Source organism: Stegodyphus dumicola, chromosome X2 (assembly GCF_044657685.1).
Source record: "Stegodyphus dumicola isolate Sdum_Otavi_A_Nest chromosome X2, ASM4465768v1".
NCBI classification, from domain to species: Eukaryota; Metazoa; Arthropoda; class Arachnida; order Araneae; family Eresidae; genus Stegodyphus; species Stegodyphus dumicola.
In genome coordinates this window covers 431636-448106 of record NC_140781.1, presented here as the reverse complement: position 1 = coordinate 448106, position 16471 = coordinate 431636, and the positions used below count along the sequence as shown (strand labels likewise).

The 16471-nt window shown below is 33.1% G+C and overlaps 2 long non-coding RNA genes across 3 annotated transcripts; one reads left to right on the top strand and one right to left on the bottom strand.

The window, feature by feature from the left end:
* Positions 1–679: 679 nt before the first annotated feature.
* On the bottom strand, positions 680–4138 carry LOC146992665 (uncharacterized). Its single transcript, XR_015039152.1, has 3 exons — positions 3915–4138; positions 3151–3264; positions 680–1017 (listed from the first exon to the last, which is right to left on the bottom strand). It is a non-coding gene; the product is annotated as an uncharacterized LOC146992665 (long non-coding RNA).
* A 5097-nt stretch (positions 4139–9235) lies between these two features.
* On the top strand, positions 9236–12579 carry LOC146992664 (uncharacterized). Of its 2 annotated transcripts, none has more exons than XR_015039277.1 (2): positions 9236–9782; positions 12438–12579. It is a non-coding gene; the product is annotated as an uncharacterized LOC146992664 (long non-coding RNA). The 2 variants fall into 2 exon arrangements; XR_015039278.1 differs by lacking the exon at positions 12438–12579 and adding an exon at positions 10643–10799.
* The last annotated feature ends 3892 nt before the right edge of the window (positions 12580–16471 follow it).

The following is a 16471-nucleotide window of genomic DNA, read 5'->3' as shown; positions in this document are numbered from 1 at the left end:
ACGGCACCAAACGACAATAAGCAGGTAATTTTAAATGACAAATAAACAAAATAAACTTTACTGTCAGCTTTGAAGCAGGTGTTATATATTAAACTATCTTAATTCACACACAGAATTAGTGACATAACAGATCTAAAAAGAGTAAGAATCAAACTCGCAATATATTAACATTAAAAGAGCTATACATATATACTTTTAAAGATTTGTTAAATAAAAGAAGTTTTAAAGTTAAATAAATAAATATGTTAAATAAAAGAAGAATTGGGTGCTTATAAAACCCCTTGATAATAAAAACGCTCATTACGAAGAAGAGCTTTTTAACCTAAGATAAGATGAAAGAATTGTTAAATAACACAAAAGCAATGTCTGATCTTCTAGACGAGATTGGCCCAATTCAAGAAAAAACAGGACACTTTAAAAGAGCTACTGGGAAACATGTGTTCTTTACAGCGACACGGTTACAGTTGCATTAGTCATTCTTATAAGCAAAAGACATCAGCTTTTTCAAAAAATAATTCTCTCATGCATTTGCCAAGAGAACAGGAAAAAGTCCAAAAGAAACATTCAGAGTGCTTTTCAAAACAAAGTTGAAAGTTAATCTGCAGAATTTTACTTCGATAATAATAAAACATCTCTGATTTGATCGCAAAATTAATTTTTATTTATCGAATCAATTTTAAATAGATCTATGCAAATTGGTTCATAAAACTTCACAATACGCCAAAATAGTTCAGATTAAGGAAAAATACAATAAAGTATGCTTAAAACAACTAAGAAAAAGCACATTTTGAGCATCCTTAACAGAAGACATTTTCGCTCCACTAACTTTACGAGTAGCACACCAGCAGCCGAGCGGTATAAGCCGTTGAACACTGGTAGTTCGTTCCGTGGTTCAAGTCCCGGCGAACGGGCTGGCTGCATGGGCGTTTTTGTGGTTTTCCCCATGTGTCACGTGGATACGAGCCAGTTTCCCTTAAAAAGACCTCCACGGGGAGTCTCTCCCTGTCCATGTAGTGCCTAAGGGCGGAGCACGTAATAAATAAAAAAATATTAATAATAACTTTACGAGTACTCATTAAATTTTTATTTATTTTTTAATTATTTATTTATTTATTTTTTTGTTGTTGAACATTTAACTTTCAATGGTTGGCTAATCTTTGGAATATGGTAACAGGCAGTTTGGCGACATTTTGGTAGGCGATAAAGGTTACTACCTAGGACTTAGGCAATAATGTGAGAAGTACCCAGTTCCAATTACGGATTTTTTGTCTGAGAGAAATGAGAGGTCATGAGATATGTCATGTGACATTTATGGACGAAGGACAGCTCTTCAATCGGAAAAGTGGGGAAATTTGGAAAAATATCTGCAGTACTTTATAGCATTTTGTATTTAGCTTCATTCTGTGTTGTGTGAAACAGTGTTGCTTAAATTTTGGATCCCATGGCGCTATCTAATGTGAATTCGAAATTTTTATTGCGTTTATCTGATAATCCAAAAGAATTGCTTGAATGCTGTATGAGTGTAGGATTAATTGCGGATAAGTATGAATGTCCAAAATGTGGGAATGAAATGAGATTGTGTGAAAGGAAGGATATTACAGATAAGTTTGAATGGCGGTGAAAGACATGTGGTGAAAATGGACATTTTGTGATCCGCCATGCACTCAAGGTTCTGTAGAAGATCAGGTAAGTTAGTATTCTTAATCATTTGAGGATATTATTTTTATGCATTGTTGTAAATATAAGGAATAAATAAGATAATATGCTATTATTGGAAAATTTTTATTAGCAATGGATTAGTTTAAAGTAATTAACATTTTAAGTTAATTTTTATTAATTTATTGTATGTGTTTATTTCTATTTTAAGTAGTGTTTTTAATTAAACTATATTTTAATTAAATGATAGTTATTTTGGGAATTATATATTTGTAGCATTTTGGAATACGTTTCAGCAGAAGTAAACGTGCATGGAAATAATTTAAATATTTGACACTAAGTATTAGCAACCATTTTTAATGTTTGCGTTATAAATTCGCAGGTGACGTTTATAATAGATAATTTAGAGGGAAAAGTTTTTGGATATTTTATACGTGCAAATGTTCATCCTTGGAAACGGTATATACTTTTTCGCGATCAGGTAATTTCATATATGTCCTTTTTACGGACTTTAAAGATTTATAAAATTTTCCTGCATTTTCATGCAAATTTTTCTAATTTATGAGAAAAAAGCTTTGTACATGGATAAAGTCAAGAGTGTGCGCAATTCTGGGATTTTTTTTAAGTAAAAATATGTCAAAGTGTACATGGTTACCATGTATGTGCCATTCTAAAAACCTTGGCAAGGAGTTTGCAAACCTGCACTTTCTCCCAATTTTGCAGTTAATATTTGCACTTTTGTTCCATAAAATTTATAGCATAAGCGTAATTCGGCTAGCAGATTGTTGGAAAAAATGTTGAGAAAATAAAAAAAAAAAATAAATAAACCTGTCTTTACTTCATTAAGACAAAATGGTGCAAAAAAAAAAAAAAAAGTAGAAGGTTGTTGTAGAAGGGTTCTTGCCAAATTTTCACGAAAAATCTCCAAGTTACCATAATCCAAAGATTAACACAATGGTTTTACGAGAAACAGCACTTGATAGAGAGACTCTAAATTTGAAAAAAATTAAACAAAATTGGTTTATACACATGCAGTGCAATTACACTGGCCTGTTCGGAAGAGAAGACCCCATTGGACAGGGAAAATATTAGGCCCCACAGAGCTGAAAATGTTTAGCCTCCTCCTCGTAATGCAAAAGGAGGCCAATTCAGAAAAAAATACACTACAGAAGTAATTTTGAAACCACTACGAAGCAACAGAACTCTAACAAACCTCAAACTTCGGATAATTATAGTGTAATTAACAGTTCAACCTCACTTCGAATATTACAATACAATATAAAGAAAGCACAAATTCAGACAATTCAATATGGAATTCAAAACCTAAATTTATGTACAAATGCTAACCTAAACATTACAACATAATGTGAAGCGATCATGTAAAATAAATAACTAGTAAAACTCCAATATAAAGCAACATGTGAGAAGGGACGTACAAATTATAACATTCAAGCATTTCTAATGGAAATAAAGTTAAGATAAAACAAGAATTACCAGCCACAGATGTCTTTTTGCTCTGCATTATTTGTCCGTTCCATCTTCGTTCTTTTTCTTTAACGATATCATGTTCTGCAATCCAAGAGTGCACAAAAATGATGACAAATTACACTAGAAGAGGCCAAGGGGGGAAAGAAAGGAATCATTAGATTTTAACTACTTTGAAATTAAAGAATAATTATACACAAGGAGAAATATCTAATACCGTTTCTTAATATATAAAACTTCAAAAGAAGCCTTCTTTGTTTATCCTGAAATATTACCAGGTCACTTTCAATGTGCTACATTGTTACTAAAATCATGACTGCACTTGATAGAAAAGCAAATGATTTTCCTCTTTGTTTTAAATTCCAGCAATGTGCTACATTGTTACTAAAATCATGACTGCAGTTGATAGAAAAGCAACCACGACAGAAGTACTGTAAGCGAAAGGGTTTTTTAATGTACGGCTACAACATGAACAATAAAAGAAAAAAATTTAGACAGTTATTATGGATACACACAATAAAAGGGATAATGATCTTCGAGATGAGTAAATTATTTCAGCGATGGTAGAAAGATGGCACCGAAAGACAATAAGCAGGTAATTTTAAATGACAAATAAACAAAATAAACTTTACTGTTAGCTTTGAAGCAGATGTTATATATTAAACTACCTTAATTCACACACACAATTAGTGACATCTTGGAAAGTTAAGTCATATACCTTAAAAGAAGTATTTCAATCAGAATTTTACGTATCTAAAATTTTAAGTTCTTACTTAGAGAGGTGACAACTTAGCCCAATGTACGAGGGTTTATCCTGAAATATTACCAGGTCACTTTCAATGAAATGATAGCAATATTTCACCGAGGAAAAGAACACAGCTAGCTGACCGGATTCCACACCGACTTAAATACAGCAAGCCAAAACATATCGAATGCCGTTTTTCCAAGATGGAGTCGTCCGCTTTTTCTCAAAATCGCGTCCCAATGCAAAGAGAGGGAGAGGTGTGGTGAGCTGTCATTTCCGTTGTCCAAGGTGGAGTCGTCCGCTTTTTTCAAAATGGCTTCCCAATTCAAAGAGAGATCATGACCATTTTTCAGTCTTTTCCAAGATGGGGAAAGAAAAAAACTTAGGATGGAATAACACAAGAGACAGGGAAAAAAAAAAAAAAAAAAAAAAACGCCATCTTGTCATTTTCTGATAGGGTACCGGTGTTCGAATACTTTTGTAACCGACTGTACAGGAAATTGAGGGAAGAAACGTTCGTGGACAAAACGTCAGACGCGCCGATAATCACAAATCCTTCCAGTGCTCTCAAAAAGGTAAAGAATTTCCTGCGAAATGTGTCCCCTGTGGAGGAGGACATGCATCCTGTAGTAAGGAATGCCCTAAAAGACCAGGAAATACAGATATTGAAAAAATTAATTAAGTTTCTTCATTAACACCAAATGCATTTAAGCCCCGTACAACAAATCATATGCGGCGATTACCAAGAGCAACCCAAAGACGGTTAACGACAGGAAATCCCTCAAGAATGATAACAACTCTATAAATAACGATAAAGAAGACCAATCCTCCAAAAATAGACGAAAATCAGTAAACAGAGACATAAAAAAACAACACTTTTGAAGAATTCCCCGGGTTCATTACTGAAATTTATCAAATTTACCAGCAACACAAGCAGGCTTCTAACCCCGACACCAGGCTCAAGACTGCAATGGCAGCACTAAAGATGTTCATCCAGAACGAGCATGAATATTTACGCCCATACGGCTAATCCAAATACCATGCAACATATTTATTATGCCGAGTTTATGTTTTATAATAGTAATGGTATTAAAAACAAAAATTTGAAATTCAAAACTACATCAACCAGCACAGTCTGGATGTAATTTTGTTAAGTGAAACCCACCTCAAATCAAATGACAAATTTAAAATTCCCAACTACAACATCTATAGATCTGACCGTCTTCATAAGCGTGGTGGCGGTATAGCTATTCTCATGAAAAAAAAGCCTAAACAGTACCATCTTTCCTCTTCCCCTTATGAGCTTTGAAGCAAGTGCATGTATTTTGAACAGTGATAATAAAGAATATCTCACCATTGCTGTTTATAAGCCACTCAACAAAAGCCTCAACACTCAAGATCTTGACTATATTCTCAACTTTGGTTATCCAACTATTCTTGCTGGGGACTTAATTGTAAGCACGTTAACTGGAACTCCACGCGAATAATCCAGACGGAATTATTACCATCAACAACCCTGATATCAACATTTATGGTCCAGATGAACCTATGGATCTTCATCAAATCTCAAATACTTCTGATGTATTAGACATCTTAATTACCTTCAATGTTCCTCAAATACCTTTTCTCCAAGTGGATAAAGAACTTTTTTCAGATCACCTACCAGTACGATTCACTTTATATGGCTTAAAGCATGGTCTTCCGCCTATAAAGTGCTTATTAATTGGGAAAACTATGCTTATCACCTTGAAGAAAACATATCTGCTACCACTAAAATGACTAATAATAGCGAAATTCATGATGCCACAGCCTATCTTAGCAGTAAAATCAACGAAGCCCTCAACCACGCCAAATGTATTCCAAAACAGACTAATTATACGCTCCCACACAATATTAGACAGAAAATTACAGAGAAAAATTGACTAAGAAAAATTTATCAACGTTCTCACTCCACCCAACACAAAAGAAGATTTAGTGCTGCCAATCGAAACTTCAGAAAACTTATCCAAGTGTACGGAAACAATTGCTGGGATAACTTCATTGAAAGTCTTTCGCACACCGACCATTCTGTGTGGAAAGTTGCTAAAGTCTCCGAAGCACTCCCTCCAATATTGGACCCATTCTAGATGATAATAACACCAAAATTTACGATCATAAGAAAATTGTCAACCTCTTCTCTGATAATTATGAACAACAGTTTAATATAAATAATTTCCCACACCCGAATGATATCAACATTATCAATCCCTTGACCGATTTCCTCTGTAAAGATCCTGAAAATCAAAACAACCCGACTTCTCCCAAAGAAATACAGAAAATTATAAAGAAACTTAATCCAAAGAAAGCATCTGGATATGACAATATCACTAATAAGGCCCTGCAATACCTCCCAAGGAAAGACATCGTCCTTATTACAAATATTTATAACGCATGTTTAAGACTTAATACATTCCCAAAATATTGGAAACACGCCATTCTAACTGTCATTAAAAAGACTGGCAAAGCTGGAAATCTCACAAGTAACTTTAGACCGATCAGTCTTCTGCCTGCAATTGCCAAACTTTTCGAAAGGCTTATCAAGTCTCGACTCACCACTTTTATTAATGAAAATAACATCATCAAAGACCATCAATTTGGATTTCGCCAGGGATTCTCAACGACTCAGCAGATCTCCCGAATCGTAGAATTCATAGGTGAAAATTTTAATAAAAAGGAAGTAGTCGCTGCTATTTTTATGGATTTAGAGAAAGCCTTCGATAAAGTTTGACATCCCGGTCTTATCATCAAGCTGATTAACTACAATTTCTCACCTGCCATTATCCATCTAATTCCTGATTTTTTAAAGAACAGAACTTTTCAAGTTAAGATTCAAGATAACTTTTCCACCACAAGAAAATTTAACGCGGGTTACCACAGGGGTTGGTAATTTTCCCGCTTCTCTATAATTTATATATGAACGATCTTCCTAATATAGAAAATACTTTCACTGCATGCTATGCCGATGACATGGCACTTTTATGTCTCTCACTTAATCCATATCATGCAAGAAATAAACTACAAAATGCCATTAATTACATTTCACCCTGGTTTAAAGGATGGAAAATTAAAATTACACCCGAAAAATCAAAAGTGATTTACTTTAAGAAAGGAAATATCCCTCAAGACTTGGAAGAAATTACAATGGACGGATAAATCGTGTCAAGTGACCACCAAGCAAAATATCTAGGTGTTTATCTCGATCAGAAGTTAACTTTCAAATTTCATGTTAATTATATCAGAGACAAAGCACAATGTGCCTTAATGAGCATATACTCTCTGATGTGCAAATATTCGAAGTTAAATATCAACGCTAAAAGAACAATCTATCTACAGGCAATCCGACCCATAATTCTATATGCCGCTTGGGCGTGGGCAGCTACCGCACGTTCAAACCGAGCAAGGCTTCAAAGTTTTCAGAGTAAAACTCTCAGATTCCTATCGAACTCTCCGTGGTTCGTTAGGAACACTGTCATTTATAATTCTCTAAAGATTTTACCATTATATACCGAATTACTAAAGATTACATTCAAATTCTACGAAAAGAAGTTATTAAAAACATAGGGGAGTACGACTATCTAATCCCACAGCCGCATAAACGGCCCAAAACTATACATCATAATGTTAGATGGTAGTTCTTGTATATATTTTATTTTCAACTATTTAATCAAGATTTTGTTCCATCTTTATCATCATTTTCATCTTACCCCGGACTTTGCCCGGTACCAAGGCTACTGACTTTATCATCATTAAATTCGTATATCACGTGACAGTCTACTTCCCTATGAGTATTAAGATACAGGTACTTTCGCCTCGGACGAAAGCAAAAAAAAAAAAAAAAAAAAAAATTCTGGGACTTGTATATATTATTTTCCAATATTACTGTACGATACTGTGTCAAATCTACGATAATGTGTAAAAGATATGTCAAAATTATTAGTTGCTATTATAGCTTATCCAACGAAGACTTCATCTGTGGCCGATGTATGGCGTCACCCATGATCAACTTCTTCACTACTGAAGTCTTTGCACTTTTATTACAAGTGCACAGGACTTTTCCAGTTTATGGAATTTAACCAACTGTTACAGGTTCTTAGGGGATTGATAAACATGTTGTGGTAAAGGCCTTCGTGTCGAACACCACTTAACGAATGATGATCTCCGATCTCACCGACAAAACGTTTCTTCTTTTACTTTTTGTAATAATTTAGACTCAGATTTTTGCACTTTTTTTTGGGAGGGGGTGGACTCAAAATAACTAACCTATTAATTTAATTTACTTACGGGAGAAAATATTTTCTTTTCCTTCAAAGTTTTAAGAAAATTATAACGATATTCGTTTTATGGACTCTTGATAAACGTGACCTTCGAACTTCGATGCCGGCTTCGAACTTTGGCGCTTTGGAGACAGATATTTCGCTCATGGGCAGCCGAGCAACTTTTGGTGCGAAGAAGTTTTCCTTCTTAACCAAGGAGGTTAGAATAGCCTCCTCCTTGTTCTATTCTAACCACCTTGTTTTTAACATTACATATTCTTTGCCAGTACCTTCGAGAGTAAAGTCATTCAATCTTTTTTCCAGTCCCTTGAGAAAGCGTTTAAACCAGATGAGCTAAAATTGGAAATTATTTTGAATATTCTGGGTGAGAGCGAATAATTGAATAGTTTATTTGACTGAAGAAGACATGCGCAATTATGATAAGCTTAGAACAATAGTGTTGAAAGAAATTCAGACAACGCCACGAGAGTGTTATACAGTTTTCAAAAAGCGCAAAAATTACATTCAGAAAGCTATGTTTAATTTGCGTCAAGATGAAATGCTACAGTTGAGTATTATTGTCAGATGCGCTAAGTGAGTGATTTTAAATTATTATGTTAATTAATTGTATCAGATGAAATATTCGGTTTATTTGATTGCGAATTGATGACACATATTGCAATTAAACAAGGAGAATCATATTTTAAACCGCAAAAGCTAGGTCGAAATTGTAAAATTTATTTAACTTCAAAGGCTAAATGTAAAAGTGAATATAACGTATTTATGAAACCTTCTAGTGGAAACGAAATTCTAGATTCTCACTCAAAATTAATATTTCTGAATTCTCTATAAAGGCAAAAAAAATTATCTTACCTTTTCTATCTTCCGGATGGCCAAGGAAACATCCATTCTCATCGCTGAACTATCTAAATTCCAAGATTCTTCAAAATATTGACACTTAGATTTGTGTGAAACATAAATAGATTATATTTATACACAATTAACAGATTACGTTTAGATGAGCATTACGCTCTTTCCTTCATACGATTTTTCTAGTTCTTGTTCTGGTTCCAGTTCAATGCAAATCAGAGTTCTATATACGTTTTTGTTTTGATTATTCTAGATTTTAGATGCAACGGCGCTGATAGTCCAGAGTTTAGGTGTAACATCTCCTCCCATTGAGGTCCGACGGTACGGAGGAATTCAATACACACAGGTCCAGTCGATGAGGAAGACCAATAACTCTTCCAGCTCTGGTTATCACGTGAGGACTTGAAGCAGGTTCTGAAACACAAACAGACTTGAAGCAGGTTCTGAAACACAATCAGCCTGACCAGTTAAGGCTCCTATATACCAGGCTGAATCATCAGGCATTCGCGCTCCCAAGTGGGAGATTTAATGGCGGCTGAGTGGTTAAGGTGCAACAATTTTTTGTGTTTTTTTTGTGTAAAATGGGCGGATGTACAGCTATTAATTGTTCAAATCATTCACGGAAAGGTCATACATTGGTAAAATTTCCTAAAAATGAAGAAAGAAGAAAAATATGGGTAAATAATTGCCGAAGAGACAATTGGAAACCTGGTCCAGGCGCTGAACTTTGCTTAGTAAGTATAATGTTAATTACGCCTTCATTTAGAGTTTATATCTTCTCTGATGTTTATAATGTGCACGTAAAGTGAAATTCTTGTTTACAATAACCTGAGTATCTGCTAATTTATGTAATAATAGCTATAATTAAATTAGTCTAGGGTTAATGTACCCGTCGCCAAACATCGCCAATGTAGATGTTTTGAATATGGAAAAGAAATTTCCCTTCTAATATAAAGCGCGGATTTTGTTTTCCTGTGCTAATTGTGGAATTTATACTAATGTAACATGAAAATCATTAGCATATTGAAATTTATTAAAAAATAAATAATAATTTGGAAAGTCAAGATAAAATCTGAATGTTTGCTAAAGATATATGTAACATTATACTATACTTGCAACATCGTTGGAATGATATATAATTTTTTCTTTATTTTATAATCACTATTGTTAAAAAGTTAGATGAGTTGTTTATGCACGGTGCCCACTATTGTTTCTTGGTTAAAATAACTTCCAGAATTTTGACATTGACATCTGAAGTCAATAGAATAAATTGAATAGTGTGAGACAAAATATATATAATCTGACTTCAATAATTGCAAGGATTGTGCAAGTTTATTTATAATCACAGTATTATACAATTTGGCAATGGAGTAAAGATTTAGAAATGAATGCAGAACATTCAAATTAGTATTTTCTTGTTTCTAATATATAGAAATATAGTCTATTTTCCAGTATAAAAGTTTTACTTAAAAGTATGGGAAAGCAGATTTGTTTCATGCATGATCTTTATAATACTGGTATGAAATGAATGAATTTTAATCTGTAAACAATTTTTTGTTAATATTGAAATGCGTTTCTTTGGGTACATTTTTAGGCACTTGTGGATCATGTCAGACAACATGCAAAAGAAAAAAGATGTCCGTGTGCATAAATTTTCCCATTGTGTTACTTCATTTTATCTAAATTTCAAGGATAATTCTTTTCATTTTTATATGGCATGTTATCAGTATAAAGGCTAGTGAAAATAAATTAGTATGTGTATCTGTTTTTGAAGTGTAATGCTTAAATAAAAAGATGGTGTGTGTTTCTTCATTTAAACAAAATTTCAAGGATAGTATTTTTCAGTGTTGTACGGTTTGTTATTTCTCAATGTAAAGTGTAACAAGGGGGGAAAAAACTGGTATGGTATATCTGTTTTTTAAGCATGATAATTTTATTTATTTCTTTAGTGATGCATATATATAGAGAGAAGGTGTTTGGTCCAACTGAAGTTATAATAAATCTAATTTTACTAGATCTCTCCCTTCCCTCAGGTGTAGAAAATTTTCAAGTGCAGAAAGTTTATTTGCAGAATTAATTCATTTCTGATAAACTTATTATCATTAATTTTTTATATAACATGTTATTAAGTTAGACATTTGACTACTGTGTAATAAAATTGTATTTAGGGCAAAAAATTAACTATAATTTTGCATCTGGTGACTAATATCATATGCTTCTAAGAATATTACTTTAACTTTTTCCATAATTTTTGTATTTCAGGAACATGAAACTGTTATTTTGATATACTTAAATAATAAAAGTGTGTATCTGAATCAATTAATGGATACAAATATTTTACAGTTATTTTTAGAAGATATTTGCCATATCGCTTCTAATAATTCATAAAGTATGTTAAAATATAGGTAAATAATTTGGTGCAGAATTCAAATTTAGGGTTTAAAATATAGTCAATCATAAGACTAAATGATTTTTATTGTCATGATTTGCCTGGGCTTAAGAATGTACTTTTCGCCCGGTGGAAATTGTCATCAAACTGTCCTGAACAGGCTTTTTGTTGATAATAACTTCCAGGCTTATCAGTACCTCCTTTTGAGTGGAGGGTATGCAAGTATAGTACCCAATTTAAATTACATTGTGATTGTAATAATATTGTGGTATGAAATAAGTAATTATAATTACAATTTAGGTAATTGCATTGTAATTATATTACATTGTATCTGTGAACTCTTAATTTCATTACTTTATGCAATTATGTTGTAAGTGCATAATCTAATTGCAATAATATAATCTATTCGCAATTACAAAATAATTATAAATGCAGTTACATCTTAAATAGAGGCCATTTTAATACTTTTAAATTTTCGCAAGATAACTTTCCATTAAGGTTCATTTGGAGGAAACTATGCAAATATTAAAAAAGAAGTTATGCTAAATTTACATATTTTGTACAGTACTTTCTTGTTATAATGCTGTTCAATATATCTTCAATACTTTTGTAAATTTAACGACATTCTTTGCAATCACTGTGGTGCTTTAAAAAGAAGTTTCTTAGTTATGCTTTCTAATAAGAATGGGTTTAAAATTAAGTATTATGTATAATAACTAGCAGTTAAAAAAACTTGACTGCATGAAAATGCTGTTGCTGTGTAAAATAAAAAATAAGCTTTCTTTTATCCTTTGAAATGAATTACATGTGGTTAAGTCGTCCTTTTACAATTTAAGAATGTGGTTAACACACATTCTTAAATTGGACAGGTTTTATCTAAATTATTAGTATAAAATATATAAACTATGAATTATTTTGTAACATAACTCAAATTACAAAATTCATTCTATATACGTTCAAAGTTATTATCTTTTATGGAATAACTGTTTTTTTAATTTAGGTAAAAACTGGATTTTTAGAAGTATTACAAATACAATGCAACACAAAGGTGATCTGATTGAAGAGGAAGGACTTTTTATTACGGTTTCTAGTTCGTATTTATATTACATTTGATGAAAAGCATCCAAAACACAGAATGCTGTACTTTCTTCTTCCATATTATGTTATGAAATATTTCACACATTTAAAAGAAAGTGTTTCTTCAGAATCTTGCACAATTATTTCCACGTACCTCAGACTTAAATGACAACATATTCTTAAGTTATTTTTTTAGTATGAATTTACAGTGTTTTTATGGAAATTTTTGTTAAAATGTCATTAAGATAAATTTATTTGCACACTCTACGCTTTAACTATTTCCCCATTTGACACTATTGAAAGTTTTTATTCATATCTTATTTGTTATAGTCTGCTAACGAAACTGAAACATTTAAAGAATAAGTTATTTTGAATATGTTTACAAAATATACGCGAAATTTTTATTTAAGTGAAAACGTCTATATACTATTCGAGAATTAATAAATTATCCGAAAAGTTTATATGCGCTGAATACCGCGCGTCTATAAAATAAATCTTTAAAAAAACAGCAGACATTCAGCCAGCGTGTGCGATAAACGCGCCAAAATTGGCAGCGCGTTCATTCCCTCGCCAAGAGAGAAACGTTGGTGATTCAGCCTGGTTTAGAGGAGCCTTATGACCAGTCGTAGGGTTGTTTCTATCTCGAGATGTTCTGCAGTGGAACAGAGGACCAGCAGATTCGGGAGTAGAGATCTCCGACGGGAAAAGCCGGGACACTGGAGGAAGCAGAGTTCATTTCCTATCTTGACCCTCGTTAGTCTAATTTTTCCGTCTATACTGGGAAAAAGCTCGATTATCTTGGCTAAACACTAATGAGTGCGGCGTCTCTGGCTATCTTCCAACAGAACGACACCGCCTACATTTCCAGTTTCCAGAGAGGGAAAATGGAGATTTTGCGAAGCGACGTGTATGTTAGGTTGCGCTATGCGCTACTTCGTTCTCCTATCTTTCCCCCCCCCCCGGAGATCGCTTAAATATTTTTTTGCCTTTAAATACTATACCTCACCGATTTTTTTCCCTCAACTGTTGTTTGCTAGCTGTTTAATATCTAAATGTGAGGGATCTATTATTCTTCATTGCCTTAAATAAATTCTTAGAATTATGAGATAATATAAATACTGTTTTCTTCAATGTGTTAAACTAACATTAATTAACAAGTAATAAATTATGATAGCGAGCTGACCATAAATAAACTTATAATAAATTATGATAAATATATTAATAAATACCACCGATCTATGCTTATTGTCTTTAGTTATTTTAGTTAAAGTAATATATGTTTCTGTCTGATGTTATGGGTCTTTTGCTCTGTGTCTCAGGATGAAAGCATACATATTGCCTTGTATTCCATGCTAAATTCCATGGTAAAATAAATAAATAAATGCTTGAATACGAAGCATCTCAACACTATCCATTCCCCCCCCCCATCATCACATCTATTCAGCCTTACCAAACATACTCACTACACACACTAGTGCTGTAGAAGTAACGAGAAATTGTGTACCCGTATGTATTCGTTACTCGGTGAACCAGTACTCGTTACTTTCGTATCGTTACTCGTTACTTTCGGTAAAATCGATCGGTATTCGTATCCTGAGCCTATTTTATCGGTATACGGCCCTATGCGATAGGAAGTTTCGCGTCGTATTTTTGGATACAAATAATTCACCTCCTTTTGTGGTGTCTCAGAAGTCAGAAGCGCCTATGGAAGGCCGTCAGGAAAAAATAAAATAAAAAATAAATAACGAAATAAAATAAATATTACAATAATAACATTAATTAGTAATTAAAATACTAAAAAATTACTTATTAAAAAACTTAATAATTAAAATAACAAAAAAATAGTGATTAAAATAATGAATAATTAAAGTAACATAATAATTAACAACTGAAATAAAATACTTATCAGTAAAATTCAACAAAAATGTAAAGACAAATAAAAATTAAAATAATTCTTAAATTTATGATGAATTGTTAAATTATAAAGTAAAATACCAGACCTTGTCTTATTGGCTTAGTACTTTTTCGTCGTTTCTCATTTCATCCCAGCTCCAAAAAGTGTCATTTCGTTCGCTGCCTTTCCCCGCCAATTCCCTCTTTTCCGTTTCATCCGCTGTTTTAAAAATAGGTGTCTACTTTACGATAAGACGAACGTCTGTTTACTTCAATTAAAATGGTTTAGAAGAAATGACTGTTTCTACTTCGACTTAGCTTTTGATTTCTAATACTATTTATTATTTTATGCAGACGAATTATGCTGAGCAGAAGAATGAATTTCAGACGTGCTCAGAAGGTGTTGTATCTGAATATAACATCGTGGTCTTAAAAAGGTGATGTTCACTACCAATGTTTGTTTATGTTCTCAAAAGTACAGATTTCTTAGAAAGTGACCTCTTAGAGATGTCGTAATTAGATGATTTGCTATAACTATTTTCTAATAGTTAACGGAATTAATGTAATTTAGTGTCAATAACTCGAGGAAGCAAGTTTAAATACGGTGTCACAAAAATACAGAAGTATTTTAAATGACTAAAATATTCATATTTTGTCAATGTCAAATTTAAAAAAGAATTAATTTTTGACAAATTATGAAATCTAACTTTTAATGTTGTCTTCTGGTTCCTATATTTATAGCTGGCAAAGTTTTATACTCGTTATGAAAAAATAAAAATACAAGAAGTTTGAGTCCCGTAGACAGAGATTGACCGGGAAATTTAATTTCAAAATTTGCAGTGTTTGATGCCATTTGTAACTTGCCTTCGTGTATCGCTTAATTAAGTTAGAATAATTCGAGGAAATAAATTTAAATGAAGTGCAGCAAAAATAAGCATAATTTAAAAAGTTATGCGGTAGCCATATCAAATTTCACTTTTCATAATGACAATAAAACTTTCCCAAATACAAATAAAGAAACTGGATTGGTGTTGGTGTATTTAACTATGGCAAAGCACACTAGGGCTATCTGCCTAAAGGGAGGGATGCCTTCGTGGAGGACTTTCTAAGGGAAATGGCTCGTATACACGTTACACATGGCGAAAACCACGAAAACACCCATGCAGCCAACCCGTTTGCGGGATTCGAACCTCAGACCGAACTACCAGTGTTCAACGACGTTACCGCTCTGCCGCTGGTGGGCTAAAGAAACTGGGAGACCGCATTAAAGATTAGATTTCGTTATTTGTCCGTTATTCGTTATTTCGTTTGCTGCTGCTCCCCATTCCTTTCATCAGAACCGCTAATGACGAAAGGGTGAATTTCTAGTAAAGCATGTATATTAATGTTCATTATACATTTGTCACATTTTTGCTTTCTTTCAAAACAGCGATAATGTGATTCTATTGCTTTAGAAATTAATAAAATGGACCCTATGTTATAAAAACCTAATTATATTCAGATACACGCCTTTTGCACATGTTTGAAATCCATTATTCTAATCAGAATGCCTACAGAAAATATTGAATCAATATTAGAAATCAAAAGCTAAGTGAGAATGAAGTAGTAAGAGTCATGTCGTATAACCTGTTTTAATTGAAGAAAACAGGTGCTTGCTTTATCGAAAAGTGAACACCTATTTTTCAAACAGCGAAGAACCCACCAGCGCTCGAGCGGCAAAGTCGCTGAAGACTAATAGTTCAGTCCAGGGTTCAATTCCCGGCTAACGGCTGGCTACACGGGCGTTTTCGGGGTTTTCCCCATGTGTAACTTGCATATGAGTCAGTTTCCTTTAAAACGTCCTCCACGAAGGCATCCCTTCCCTTAGGCAATAGCCCTAGTGTGCATTGCCGTAACCAAATAATCCGAAACCGAAAAAAAGGGAATTGGTGGGGGAAGGCAGCGACGAAACATCGTTTTAGAAGAATAGGCTACATAACCAAATTTCTATCTATACTCTGGTAAACAGTACATTATTTGCTCATCAAGGGCCTAAATTTAGCTAATGCTTGGCTTGGTTCTTAA